At 58.9% G+C, this 14574-nt stretch overlaps 6 non-coding genes across 6 annotated transcripts; 2 read left to right on the forward strand and 4 right to left on the reverse strand.

Moving 5' to 3' along the window:
- Positions 1–4762: 4762 nt before the first annotated feature.
- TRNAE-CUC (transfer RNA glutamic acid (anticodon CUC)) lies at positions 4763–4834 on the reverse strand. The gene has a single exon. It is a non-coding gene; the product is annotated as a tRNA-Glu (tRNA).
- A 276-nt stretch (positions 4835–5110) lies between these two features.
- On the reverse strand, positions 5111–5182 carry TRNAG-UCC (transfer RNA glycine (anticodon UCC)). Its single transcript has one exon. It is a non-coding gene; the product is annotated as a tRNA-Gly (tRNA).
- An 801-nt stretch (positions 5183–5983) lies between these two features.
- Positions 5984–6055, reverse strand: TRNAD-GUC (transfer RNA aspartic acid (anticodon GUC)). The gene has a single exon. It is a non-coding gene; the product is annotated as a tRNA-Asp (tRNA).
- Positions 6056–6619: 564 nt separating this feature from the next.
- Positions 6620–6702, forward strand: TRNAL-CAG (transfer RNA leucine (anticodon CAG)). The gene has a single exon. It is a non-coding gene; the product is annotated as a tRNA-Leu (tRNA).
- A 1636-nt stretch (positions 6703–8338) lies between these two features.
- Positions 8339–8409, forward strand: TRNAG-GCC (transfer RNA glycine (anticodon GCC)). The gene has a single exon. It is a non-coding gene; the product is annotated as a tRNA-Gly (tRNA).
- Positions 8410–14307: 5898 nt separating this feature from the next.
- TRNAE-CUC (transfer RNA glutamic acid (anticodon CUC)) lies at positions 14308–14379 on the reverse strand. Its single transcript has one exon. It is a non-coding gene; the product is annotated as a tRNA-Glu (tRNA).
- Positions 14380–14574: the final 195 nt, after the last annotated feature.

Below are 14574 nucleotides of genomic sequence, written 5' to 3' on the forward strand. Positions count from 1 at the left end.
TCTTTGTTTTGCACAAAGGTTCACTTCGTTGCAGTTTTTAGATTCCACGTACCTTTATCCTCAGTCAGACTTACTTTACTAAGTGTAATATTCTCTAGGACCATCCAGGTTGCGCCAAATGGCAAGGTTTCATTGCTTTCTATGGCTGAGGAATGTTGCATACTACACATGCAGCACATCTTCTTTTTTCTTTCTTCCTTAAGAGCTTTTACTGAGATACAATGGACATACGATAAACTGCATATATTGAAAGTGTACAATTTGATACTTCTTTTCTTATTAGTAATGTATATATGCAATCCCAACCTGCCAGTTCATCCCACCACAACCCCCCGCCCCCCTTTCCCCACTTGGTGTCTATATGTCTGTTCTCTACATCTGTGTCTCTATTTCTGCCTTGCAAACCGGTTGATTGGTACCGTTTTTCTTTATTCCGTTTACATGTGTTAACACACGATATTTGTTTTCTCTTTCTGACTCACTTCACTCTGTATGACAGTCTCTAGGTCCATCCATGTCTCGACAAATGTCCCAACTGCGTTCCTTTTTACAGCTGAGTAATATTCAATCGCGTATATGTACCACATCTTCTTTACCCATTCACCTGTTGATGGACATTTAGGTTGCTTCCACGTCCCGGCTCTTGTAAATAGTGCTGCAGTGAACACTGGCGTGCACGTACAGCACATCTTCTTGCGACTGCCGTCTGTTGATGAGCACTTGGGTGTTTTCCACGTCTTGGCTATGGCACACAGTGCTGCTATGAACATGAGGGTGCATGCATCTTTTCAAATTAGGAGCTTTTGTCTTTTCCAGATGTGTACTGAGGATTGGGATTGCTAGATCATATGACAGCTCACCTGTCCTTCTTTCTTTTTTCTTTCTTCGCTTCTTCCTTGCTTGCTTTTTCTTTCTTTCATTTCCTTTCCTTCCTTCCTTCTTCCTTCCTTCCTTCCTTTATTTCTTGCTTCTATCCTTCCTTCCTTCTTTCTTGCTTGCTTGCTTCTTCCTTTGCTGCTTGCTTGGTTTTTCTTTCTTTCATTTGTCTTTCCTTCTTTGCTTCTTCCTTCCTCCCTCCCTCCACCCCTTCCTCGCTCCCTACATTCCTTCCTTCCGTCCTTCCGTCCTTCCTTCCTTCCTTCCTTTCTGTAGAGTAGTAGCTGCAGTAGTGGAAGTATAGTTGATTGACAATAGTGTGTTAGTTTCAGGTGCACAGCAGGGAGATACTATTTTCCATAGATGATGTATTTTCAGGTTTATTTCCATAATGGGGTACCAGAAGATACTGACTCTCATTCCCTGTGCTATTCTCTATATCCTCGTTACTTGATCTCTTTTCTATATTGTATGGTGTGTCTGTTCATCGCAGCTCCCAACTTATTCTTCCACTCCTCCCTTTCGCCTTGGGTAAGCATCAGTTTGTGTTCTACGTCTGTGACTCTGTTTCTGTTTTGCACATAGATTCATTGGTATTATTGTTTAGATTCCACATATCTCTCTCCCTCGCTGTTGGACTTACTTCACTAAGTGTAATCTTCTCTAGGTCCATCCTTTTTGCTGCACATGGCACTATTTCATTCTTTTTTGATGGCTGAGTAATATTCCACAGTACGTTTTCCATGTCTTGGCTATAGCACATAGTGCTGCTGTGAACATGGGGGTTCATGTCTCTTTTCAAGGTATAGTTTCTCTCTTTCCCGGGTGTGTCCCGAGGATTGGGACTGCTGGATCATATGATAGCTCGTCTTTCTCCTCTTTCTGTATTTCGTCACTGATCTCTCTCTCTCTCTCTCTCTAAGTGATTAGTGATTTACTTCTATGTACTTGTGCTTGGGGAGCACAGCTGATGAACAATATCGTGTGAATTTCAGATGCACAGCAAAGGGAGACTATTTTCCATGGCTAATATTTTTTCGGCTTGATTTCTAGTGCAGTTTGCTAGAAGATAGTGAATATTATTCCCCGAGTTATTCTGTATATCCTTGCTGCTTTCTCCCTCACACATAGTAGTGTGTATCCATTCCTTTCAGCTTCTGATTTATGACTCCACTTCTCCCTTTCCCCTTGGGGAACCATCATTTGGTTTTCTATGTCTGTGAGTCTGTTTCGCACATAGATTCATGTGGAATAGGTTTTAGTTTCCACATATCTTGTCCTTTTCTGTCGGACGTCTTTCGCTAAGTCTAGTAGTCTCTGGACCATCCTTGTGGTGGCTAATGGCAATATTTCATTCTTTTTCCTCATGGCTGAGAAATAATCCATGCTACACAGATACCACATCTTGTGCCAGCCGTCTGTTGGTGGGCGGTTGTGTACTTTCCACCTTGGCTATTGCAAATAATGCTGCTGCGAACATGGAGGTACGCGTATCGTTTGGCATTAGAGTTTCGTCTTTTCCGGGCACGTACCCAGGAATGGGACTGCTGGATCATATGGAAGCTCTCCTTTGGCCTCTTGAAATCTGAACCTCCACCCTCACCCCCACCCCCACCCCCACCCCACCCCCAGCCCCACGCAATCACACTCACATGAGACTGGATGTTTTCTCTTGATGACAGGCGATTTATGTCTCTGGGGCAGTAGAACGCCCCCACCCCATTCGGACCACACCTCGCCCCTGTCGCATCCTGCGTTTCTGTTTCTCTCTTGCCTGCTTCTTACCCACCGCCCCCAGTCCCAGCCCAGTGGTTCGCCTGACCGCCTTGCAGCACAGCGCACCAGTCTGGCAAGCTCACCCACCACCCTGCCCCGATGGCGTCCTCTCCCACCATCCTCCTCGCACCACAGCCCACTCACATACCCGGCTTGCCACCCGCCCTTCCTCCTAGCCGGCAGGCTCGGCCCACTCTACCCCGCACCATACCCTTGTACCCCAGGCCCGACTCTCACACGCCCTGCCTGGAAGTCTCCCTTCCGCCAGCGCTCCTCAGACCCCCTGCTACTCCAGCTCCCCCCGTACCCCAGATCTGACCTACCCGCACACACGTACCAGCACCGGTGCCACCACCGTCCCAAGCTTCTGCAGAGCCTCTGCCTGAGTGGCCAGCAGCTCTCCCGGCCAGGTCCCTGCAAGCCCAATACCTCCGTGCCCGCCCCTGCTCCAGCCAGACACCCCAGGCCCTTCCTCCCACCTCCCAGCAAGCGGCTCACCACCACCCTCTCTCCACAGGGCTGTTTTGCTCCGTTCCCTAATCCACATGGGGTGACCACCACCAACGGCCACGAACACCTTCCTCCCGCACTGTCACACAGCCCCAAGGTACCAGCAAGGCCACCGAGGAAACTTCCTGCAGTGATGGGAAGCCCCATCTGCCCACTCTCGCTCCTTTCCACAGGGGACCTGCAGTTGTCCAAATGCACCGAGTGTGACACCACCACGGCAGGTCGGTGCACGTCACCGGCTGTCCCGTTTGCCTCTGAAGGAAACAATCTGTGAGCAGACGTTAAAGCCTTTGGCGACAGAGGTGCCCAAGCTTGGGCTGAATGGGGACTGAGGACTTACCTTGGGGAGAATCCTTAGGAGAAGGTGAGGACGGGCTGCGAAGGAGGACAGCGCATATCCTGGATAGACAGACAGGAACGGTGAGAATGGGAAACCATGAGAAGTCATGTCTAGGGGAGCGGTGTATGTGTGCGCGCGCGCACGTGGGTGTGTGTCTTTGCTCTGGGGGAGGGAGGGACGTATGCACGGTCACATTCTTGCCTCACTGTGATAGGGTTGAGAGCGTTGGTCACGCACCTGGAATGCGATATTAGCTGGTGGTCCACCCTGTCACGCATCTGCTTCCACCGCATCCCACCTGCTTGGCTCCGTCTTCACGGCTGACCTCCGGTATCTGCCTGCGCTCTGACTTCCACTGCCTGGCGGTGTAACTCCTGGCACGTGTTTGGATTCATTTTCACATCTCTGCCTCCGGGGTGCCTTGGTCCGCCTCTCTGCTCCCATGGCCCGCTCAAGACCAGGACGCCCTTGGAGCCCACCACCGGGCCACGGGAGTCACAGGCAGTCCAGGACCTGGCCCACGAGGAAGCGGCCGGAGTCCCTGCAAGTGGCCCGACTTGGAGATGGAGATCCCTCTCCTGCACCTTCCCGATGGATCCGCGTCGCAGGTGCTGGCACTCAATAGGACCCTCCACCCCCACCCCTCCATGCCGACCCCCCCCCACCGCCATCCGCACCCCCACCCCCCACCTCCATCCCCACCTGCACTGCCATCACCCCCCCCGCCCCACCCGCACTGTCATCACCACCACTGCCGCCACCACCACCACCTTTACCACAAACAGCAGCAGCAGCAGCAGCAGCAGCAGCGGCTCCAGCCCCAGCACCGCACCAGGACTGCCACCTCCGCCACCAGGGGCAGCGGAGGCAGCAGCAGCAGCAGCACCAACACCAGCCCCTCAGGAAGGAAGACGGGATGGGTCGTCAGCGGTGAGATGCGTCGTGGCAGAAGTCGTGCTGCCGGAGAGTCCAAACGCAGGTGGGGGCGTTTGCTCGTGGCCACAGCCTCGGCGGGGAGAGAGGCTGCCCCGGGCCGTCGTGTTTGGGGCTGAGGCAAGGGTCCGAGAAGGAGGAGGCGGGATGTGGAGGGCCTGGCGTGGGCGAGCGCTCCAGTGCGGCCAAAAGGGTTGCGTGGCAGGGCTTGGGCTGGAGGTGGACGGTGGCGGGCGGCTGCTGGCGGGGCTCCGAGGCGGCGGAGCAAGCGTGGGCTGGCTAAAAGGGGGCGCGGGACGGTGGGAGGCCGAGAGGCAGAAGAAGGGCTTCCCTGACCGGGAATCGAACCCGGGCCGCGGCGGTGAGAGCGCCGAATCCTAACCACTAGACCACCAGGGAGCGCCAGGCCTGCCACTCGCTGCTCCTCGCCCCATAGCGCCCGCGCCGCGCCACCTCGGCGCCAAGACCCGGCTTCCCCAAGTCCAGTCCCCGCGCCGCTCCTGGCAGTGCACGTGCCCTCGCGTTCTTCCTGCTGGTCGCAGCCGCAAAACACTGCGCGCCTGCTTCTCGCACACACGCGAAAAGCCGCGAAGGGCCAGCTAGCTCCCCGCTCCCGGCTCTCCCTCCCAGGCCCGGGGCCCGAGGCCCGCGGAGCTCGGCAAAAGGTCGGCCCACTGCGTTGGCCGGGAATCGAACCCGGGTCAACTGCTTGGAAGGCAGCTATGCTCACCACTATACCACCAACGCTGCACAGCCCGGGCCGCCCGCAGACGCCGGCCCCGGGCTCGCCCGACCGCACTCTCGCCGCCGCCTCGGCCGCCGTCTCCTCCTCCTCGTCCTCCTCCTCCTCCTCCTGTCCCTCCTCCTCCTCCTCCTGGTCCTCCTCCCCCTCCTCCCCCTCCTCCGCCTCCGCCGCCTGGAGCAGCCCTGCCCCGACGCCCCGCCAGCCGGCAGCTCCGTGCTGCCACAGGCGACACCAACGACCGCCCGGAGCCCCAGCCGCGCCAGCCCTCCGCAGCTGCCCTAGTCCACCGGCCCGACCGCCTCAGGGGGGCGCTCTCGCTGCCTTGCTGCTCCCGGGGCCTCGGCTTCACGCCGCGGGCCACCCCCCGCCCCCGCCCTCACCCCCACCCCGGGGGACGCGTCCTCCAGCACCTGGCTCCCCAAGGCCCTTCTCCCCCCGGCGCGGGGCCAGGCCGCCTCCCGCACCGACAGGGGACGGCACTCATCCGCCACCCACCCGGCCCGCCCGCTGTGCAGAGCTGCGCGGCTGTGCGGCGCTCCGCAAGGAGCCCAGTGAGGCCGCCCCTTCGGACGGGCCGCGATGTCGTCGGGCGGTTGTGGGGTCGAGAGGAGGCCCTGGCTCGCCGTGGCGACCGAGCGCCCGGCGAGGAGGAAGGGCTGGAGGGCTGCAGGGGGTGCAGGGCGGGCAGGCTAGGCACGCGCTGGCCTCGCTGGAGGGCGGACGGCGACGGGAGGAGAAGGGCCCTTGGGGGCCGGGCGGCAGGACCGAGCGCGGCGCCGGCCATCAAAAAGAGGGCGTGCTACCTCCCCGTCGGGGAATCGAACCCCGGTCTCCCGCGTGACAGGCGGGGATACTCACCACTATACTAACGAGGACGGCGGCGACCGCTGGGGCGCCCGGCCGCTCTGGGCTGCCTGCCGGCGCCTCCCTCTGCCCTCTGCCCACCACGGGCGCCGGGCGCGTGCCCGACCCGACCCGACACCAAACCAACCGCGTCGTCCAAAGCAGCAGCCCCCGGCCCCGACAGGGACGCGGACCCGCGTGGCGCTGACACCTGCCAGTGCGCGCTGCCTGTTGCCTCCAACGCGGGGATCGCGCCGGGTGCAGGGGGCCCGACAGGCCAAGCGAGGCTTCGAGGAGGGCCTGGGCGTGCGCCGTGCCCCGTCCGGCGAAGAGAGGCGCGGGAGGGTGCTGCCGGCACGCGCTGGCCCGACGCGGCCGGGCGCGGTCCGGGGCCAGGGGTGGGCGAGGCCGCCACCGCGCCGGAGCCAGGCGCGTCGGCAGGCCTCGCTCGCCGTCGGCCACCGCGCGCCCGGTGCGTTGCTCAGCCAGACGGCCGCCCGCCTGGCGCGGAGCACCGCGTCCAGCCAAGGGCACCGCTGTTGGCGTCGCGGCGGGTCCCAGCCAGCCGAGCGGCGACGCGCCCGCTCCGGCCCGCCGTCAGGATGGCCGAGCGGTCTAAGGCGCTGCGTTCAGGTCGCAGTCTCCCCTGGAGGCGTGGGTTCGAATCCCACTCCTGACAAGCCAGCCTTTTGGCCCGCCCCACTAACGCACCCGTCCCTCTGGCAGCCCTTGACCGCCTTCCTCTCCGTTGGCGCACTGCACTCTTGCGGCCTCTCCAAACTCAGGCCCGGACATCCGTGCCTCTCACACGCGGGACCCTCTCCGCCACGGCCGCGCTTCCTGCCCACCCGCCCGCGGGCTTGGCAGAAATGGCCCAGTTGGAAGCCTCCCGGACACACGCCCTCCCGCCCAGCCAGTACGCCCCCTCCTACCTGCACCCACACCACCAACCTTCAGTCCTTCGCACCACATCTTTCCTCACCTGCTTGCTTGCTGCTGCGGCTGCTGCTGCTGCTGCTGCTAGTTTTTCTCCTTCCCTCCCTCCCTTCCTTCCTTCCGCCCTCCGTCCCTCGCTCCCACTCCCACTGCACCCGCTGCACCCCGCCACCGCCACACACACACCAGACGCGGGTGCAAAGCCCTCGACTCTTCACCCGCCTTCCGCCTGCCCGACTTCTGCCTGGTGAACAGCGGGCTCACTCTCACAGCCTTGCTGCCACGTCCGCCACCAGCAGCTCTCCCTCCGTCCAACATCCTGTCCCTTGCGCCAGCCCCGCCGGCCCGCCTGCCCATTCCATTCCCCCCACAGCCACGCGGAGGTGGCCGACGCCGTCTTGCCGGCCTGGGGTGCGTGCCCTCGGTGCGTATTGGCCTTGGGGCCTCGGCTGGGCCACAGCTGCCTGCCTCCCAGCACGCAGGCAGCCCAGCTTCCTGCTGGGCCAGGGACCACCGGGCCCTCCCTGCAGGAGGCCTGGCGCAGGAGTCGCTCCCGGGAAGAGTGCTCCAGCGAGGAGAGAGCGCGCGCCCTGGACGCCCCGTCACCCGCCCACAGACGTCCGGGCCCTCAGCCCGGGCCACCCCCTTGGGCGCCACAGCGCACGTTGCCCGGGGAAGCCGCTGCCCCGGCCGGACCTAACCGCACCCTGGCGCGTCGCTCCTCTCACGACCAACGCCTCAGAGCGGGACCCCTCGGGAGAGGGCTGGGCCAGAGCGCAGCAGCGAGGCCCAGGCACCTGTGGTCCTTGGGCCTGAGCGTCTGCTCGGTGGCGGCGGCGCTCCCGGGGGTCCATCTCCGGCGCTCGCGGCCCCGACCCCGGCCCCGCGCGAGCTCCGATGCCTGCCCCACTCCCATCCCACCCCCACCCCTGGCCGCCCTCGCCCGCCCCGCAGCGGCAAGAAAGCCAGCCGCCAGAGGGACTTGGGGTCGGGACCTGGCGGTCACCGAGACGAAACTCGGCCCTCAGCCGCAGCCGCCGCGCCTCGCCTCGCCTCGCCTCGCCGGCCCTGCCTGCGATTCGGGCGCGGGTCGGGCTGCTTCCGCTCCTGGCTTCCTCTGGCGACAGCGACAGCCTCGCGGCGGCCGTGGACGGCAGAGAAAGCGCAGGATGGGCCGAGCCCGCCTGCGTCCCTCCGTCCCTCTGTCCTCTCGACCACCTGGCGCCCTGGGGTCGCCCACGTGCCCGGAGCCTGTCACTGGGGTGGGCCGTCGGCCTCCTGCGCAAACGGAGCAGAGGCCCTCGGGCGAGCGGCGCCCAGTATCGGGCTCTTGGCTGCGAGCAGCGCTGGGGCAGCATCGGGCGCCAGGCGCCCTCGGTGCATGGGTGGTTCAGTGGTAGAATTCTCGCCTGCCACGCGGGAGGCCCGGGTTCGATTCCCGGCCCATGCAGCCGCAGCGTCGCCTTTTGGTTCCCGCAGCCCCAAAGCGGAGCTAGGCGTCCCCGCTCCCACGCCCAAGGCACCGGGCCTGCCACAGCTCGCTCCCACCCGCAGCTCTCCACCGCACCTGCCGGCCTGTCCTTCCCACGCGGACGCCCCCCCACCCGACACACACTGTGGAGCCAAGCCTCCACCACCTGACACCTCGCGCGCTCCGCCACTCTAGCGCCCGGACACCTTGCTTGGGCTTGTGCTCTTCCTCACCCTGACCCCACACTTGCGTCACTCCTTGCCCCGTAAGCAATACCCCACACTAGCACCGGCGCGCCCCATCTCTTCACCTTTCACCACCTCTCCAAGCTCTCTGGCTCCCTCTGCCCACACTCCGAAAACGATACCGTGTTTGCACAACCAGCAGCAAGGAAGGTGCCACCTCGGGCAGTGATACAGCCCATTGTCCTAGAGAGTCCCCGAAGCATTGTCTTGCACGAGGAGTTCCAGAGAAGTCCACGATGCCATGGCAAACCGCACTCTGTATTCATGTTTTGTCCCTCAGCAGAAATATGTTTCCAACACCGCCCACTCCTCCACCACTAGTACCACCACCACCATCACCACCCCCACGACCACCCCCCCTCCCCTGAACCTCTCCTCCTACCGACAGCATCATGGCTGCTCCGGACAGCACCACCACCTCAGGCCGCGCCCTCACCACCACCGCTACTCCACCCAACACCCCCATCCCACCCCCTATCTCCCCACTCCTTCCCTGATCCTTTCCAATTCCTACGTTGTCAAAGATCCTACTCTTGCATTTCTCCCGGTGGCCTCCTTGATCTGTTTGGATTGTTTGTGTTTGTTTGTTTGTGTCCTAGCTAAGTAGAAGTAGAGTTGATTTACAATACTGTGTTCGTGTCAGGTGTACAGCGAAGCGATTCAGTGAAATGTGCTTTTTCAGGTTATTTTCCAGTACGGTTTCTTAGGAGATATGAAGCTAGTTCCTGGTGCTAGGCAGTAAAATCCTTGCTGCTTCTCTGCTTTAGGGATACTGTTGCCTCTCCTTTAACCCCAACCCCACCTCCAAATATGTCCCTCCCCTACACTTTCCCCTTGGGTAACCACACGTGTGTTTTCTACGTCTGTGAGTCTCTCTTTGTTTTGCACAAAGGTTCACTTCGTTGCAGTTTTTAGATTCCACGTACCTTTATCCTTCTCAGTCAGACTTACTTTACTAAGTGTAATATTCTCTAGGACCATCCAGGTTGCGCCAAATGGCAAGGTTTCATTGCTTTCTATGGCTGAGGAATGTTGCATACTACACATGCAGCACATCTTCTTTTTCTTTCTTCCTTAAGAGCTTTTACTGAGATACAATGGACATACGATAAACTGCATATATTGAAAGTGTACAATTTGATACTTCTTTTCTTATTAGTAATGTATATATGGCAATCCCAACCTGCCAGTTCATCCCACCACAACCCCCCGCCCCCCTTTCCCCACTTGGTGTCTATATGTCTGTTCTCTACATCTGTGTCTCTATTTCTGCCTTGCAAACCGGTTGATGGGTACCGTTTTTCTTTATTCTGCTTACATGTGTTAACACACGATATCTGTTTTTCTCTTTCTGACTCACTTCACTCTGTATGACAGTCTCTAGGTCCATCCATGTCTCGACAAATGTCCCAACTGCGTTCCTTTTTACAGCTGAGTAATATTCAATCGCGTATATGTACCACATCTTCTTTACCCATTCACCTGTTGATGGACATTTAGGTTGCTTCCACGTCCCGGCTCTTGTAAATAGTGCTGCAGTGAACACTGGCGTGCACGTACAGCACATCTTCTTGCGACTGCCGTCTGTTGATGAGCACTTGGGTGTTTTCCACGTCATGGCTATGGCACACAGTGCTGCTATGAACATGAGGGTGCATGCATCTTTTCAAATTAGAGCTTTTGTCTTTTCCAGATGTGTACTGAGGATTGGGATTGCTAGATCATATGACAGCTCACCTGTCCTTCTTTCTTTTTTCTTTCTTCGCTTCTTCCTTGCTTGCTTTTTCTTTCTTTCATTTCCTTTCCTTCCTTCCTTCCTTCCTTTATTTTATGCTTCTATCCTTCCTTCCTTCTTTCCTTGCTTGCTTGCTTCTTCCTTTGCTGCTTGCTTGGTTTTTCTTTCTTTCATTTGTCTTTCCTTCTTTGCTTCTTCCTTCCTCCCTCCCTCCACCCCTTCCTCGCTCCCTACATTCCTTCCTTCTGTCCTTCCGTCCTTCCTTCCTTCCTTCCTTCCTTTCTGTAGAGTAGTAGCTGCAGTAGTGGAAGTATAGTTGATTGACAATAGTGTGTTAGTTTCAGGTGCACAGCAGGGAGATACTATTTTCCATAGATGATGTATTTTCAGGTTTATTTCCATAATGGGGTACCAGAAGATACTGACTCTCATTCCCTGTGCTATTCTCTATATCCTCGTTACTTGATCTCTTTTCTATATTGTACGGTGTGTCTGTTCATCGCAGCTCCCAACTTATTCTTCCACTTCTCCCTTTCGCCTTGGGTAAGCATCAGTTTGTGTTCTACGTCTGTGACTCTGTTTCTGTTTTGCACATAGATTCATTGGTATTATTGTTTAGATTCCACATATCTCTCTCCCTCGCTGTTGGACTTACTTCACTAAGTGTAATCTTCTCTAGGTCCATCCTTTTTGCTGCATATGGCACTATTTCATTCTTTTTTGATGGCTGAGTAATATTCCACAGTACGTTTTCCATGTCTTGGCTATAGCACATAGTGCTGCTGTGAACATGGGGGTTCATGTCTCTTTTCAAGGTATAGTTTCTCTCTTTCCCGGGTGTGTCCCGAGGATTGGGACTGCTGGATCATATGATAGCTCGTCTTTCTCCTCTTTCTGTATTTCGTCACTGATCTCTCTCTCTCTCTCTCTCTAAGTGATTAGTGATTTACTTCTATGTACTTGTGCTTGGGGAGCACAGCTGATGAACAATATCGTGTGAATTTCAGATGCACAGCAAAGGGAGACTATTTTCCATGGCTAATATTTTTTCGGCTTGATTTCTAGTGCAGTTTGCTAGAAGATAGTGAATATTATTCCCCGAGTTATTCTGTATATCCTTGCTGCTTTCTCCCTCACACATAGTAGTGTGTATCCATTCCTTTCAGCTTCTGATTTATGACTCCACTTCTCCCTTTCCCCTTGGGGAACCATCATTTGGTTTTCTATGTCTGTGAGTCTGTTTCGCACATAGATTCATGTGGAATAGGTTTTAGTTTCCACATATCTTGTCCTTTTCTGTCGGACGTCTTTCGCTAAGTCTAGTAGTCTCTGGGACCATCCTTGTGGTGGCTAATGGCAATATTTCATTCTTTTTCCTCATGGCTGAGAAATAATCCATGCTACACAGATACCACATCTTGTGCCAGCCGTCTGTTGGTGGGCGGTTGTGTACTTTCCACCTTGGCTATTGCAAATAATGCTGCTGCGAACATGGAGGTACGCGTATCGTTTGGCATTAGAGTTTCGTCTTTTCCGGGCACGTACCCAGGAATGGGACTGCTGGATCATATGGAAGCTCTCCTTTGGCCTCTTGAAATCTGAACCTCCACCCTCACCCCCACCCCCACCCCCACCCCCACCCCCAGCCCCACGCAATCACACTCACATGAGACTGGATGTTTTCTCTTGATGACAGGCGATTTATGTCTCTGGGGCAGTAGAACGCCCCCACCCCATTCGGACCACACCTCGCCCCTGTCGCATCCTGCGTTTCTGTTTCTCTCTTGCCTGCTTCTTACCCACCGCCCCCAGTCCCAGCCCAGTGGTTCGCCTGACCGCCTTGCAGCACAGCGCACCAGTCTGGCAAGCTCACCCACCACCCTGCCCCGATGGCGTCCTCTCCCACCATCCTCCTCGCACCACAGCCCACTCACATACCCGGCTTGCCACCCGCCCTTCCTCCTAGCCGGCAGGCTCGGCCCACTCTACCCCGCACCATACCCTTGTACCCCAGGCCCGACTCTCACACGCCCTGCCTGGAAGTCTCCCTTCCGCCAGCGCTCCTCAGACCCCCTGCTACTCCAGCTCCCCCCGTACCCCAGATCTGACCTACCCGCACACACGTACCAGCACCGGTGCCACCACCGTCCCAAGCTTCTGCAGAGCCTCTGCCTGAGTGGCCAGCAGCTCTCCCGGCCAGGTCCCTGCAAGCCCAATACCTCCGTGCCCGCCCCTGCTCCAGCCAGACACCCCAGGCCCTTCCTCCCACCTCCCAGCAAGCGGCTCACCACCACCCTCTCTCCACAGGGCTGTTTTGCTCCGTTCCCTAATCCACATGGGGTGACCACCACCAACGGCCACGAACACCTTCCTCCCGCACTGTCACACAGCCCCAAGGTACCAGCAAGGCCACCGAGGAAACTTCCTGCAGTGATGGGAAGCCCCATCTGCCCACTCTCGCTCCTTTCCACAGGGGACCTGCAGTTGTCCAAATGCACCGAGTGTGACACCACCACGGCAGGTCGGTGCACGTCACCGGCTGTCCCGTTTGCCTCTGAAGGAAACAATCTGTGAGCAGACGTTAAAGCCTTTGGCGACAGAGGTGCCCAAGCTTGGGCTGAATGGGGACTGAGGACTTACCTTGGGGAGAATCCTTAGGAGAAGGTGAGGACGGGCTGCGAAGGAGGACAGCGCATATCCTGGATAGACAGACAGGAACGGTGAGAATGGGAAACCATGAGAAGTCATGTCTAGGGGAGCGGTGTATGTGTGCGCGCGCGCACGTGGGTGTGTGTCTTTGCTCTGGGGGAGGGAGGGACGTATGCACGGTCACATTCTTGCCTCACTGTGATAGGGTTGAGAGCGTTGGTCACGCACCTGGAATGCGATATTAGCTGGTGGTCCACCCTGTCACGCATCTGCTTCCACCGCATCCCACCTGCTTGGCTCCGTCTTCACGGCTGACCTCCGGTATCTGCCTGCGCTCTGACTTCCACTGCCTGGCGGTGTAACTCCTGGCACGTGTTTGGATTCATTTTCACATCTCTGCCTCCGGGGTGCCTTGGTCCGCCTCTCTGCTCCCATGGCCCGCTCAAGACCAGGACGCCCTTGGAGCCCACCACCGGGCCACGGGAGTCACAGGCAGTCCAGGACCTGGCCCACGAGGAAGCGGCCGGAGTCCCTGCAAGTGGCCCGACTTGGAGATGGAGATCCCTCTCCTGCACCTTCCCGATGGATCCGCGTCGCAGGTGCTGGCACTCAATAGGACCCTCCACCCCCACCCCTCCATGCCGACCCCCCCCACCGCCATCCGCACCCCCACCCCCACCTCCATCCCCACCTGCACTGCCATCACCCCCCCGCCCCACCCGCACTGTCATCACCACCACTGCCGCCACCACCACCACCTTTACCACAAACAGCAGCAGCAGCAGCAGCAGCAGCAGCGGCTCCAGCCCCAGCACCGCACCAGGACTGCCACCTCCGCCACCAGGGGCAGCGGAGGCAGCAGCAGCAGCAGCACCAACACCAGCCCCTCAGGAAGGAAGACGGGATGGGTCGTCAGCGGTGAGATGCGTCGTGGCAGAAGTCGTGCTGCCGGAGAGTCCAAACGCAGGTGGGGGCGTTTGCTCGTGGCCACAGCCTCGGCGGGGAGAGAGGCTGCCCCGGGCCGTCGTGTTTGGGGCTGAGGCAAGGGTCCGAGAAGGAGGAGGCGGGATGTGGAGGGCCTGGCGTGGGCGAGCGCTCCAGTGCGGCCAAAAGGGTTGCGTGGCAGGGCTTGGGCTGGAGGTGGACGGTGGCGGGCGGCTGCTGGCGGGGCTCCGAGGCGGCGGAGCAAGCGTGGGCTGGCTAAAAGGGGGCGCGGGACGGTGGGAGGCCGAGAGGCAGAAGAAGGGCTTCCCTGACCGGGAATCGAACCCGGGCCGCGGCGGTGAGAGCGCCGAATCCTAACCACTAGACCACCAGGGAGCGCCAGGCCTGCCATTCGCTGCTCCTCGCCCCATAGCGCCCGCGCCGCGCCACCTCGGCGCCAAGACCCGGCTTCCCCAAGTCCAGTCCCCGCGCCGCTCCTGGCAGTGCACGTGCCCTCGCGTTCTTCCTGCTGGCCGCAGCCGCAAAACACTGCGCGCCTGCTTCTCGCACACCCGCGAAAAGCCGCGAAGG

Source organism: Hippopotamus amphibius, unplaced genomic scaffold, assembly GCF_030028045.1.
Source record: "Hippopotamus amphibius kiboko isolate mHipAmp2 unplaced genomic scaffold, mHipAmp2.hap2 scaffold_287, whole genome shotgun sequence".
Taxonomy (NCBI): Eukaryota; Metazoa; Chordata; class Mammalia; order Artiodactyla; family Hippopotamidae; genus Hippopotamus; species Hippopotamus amphibius.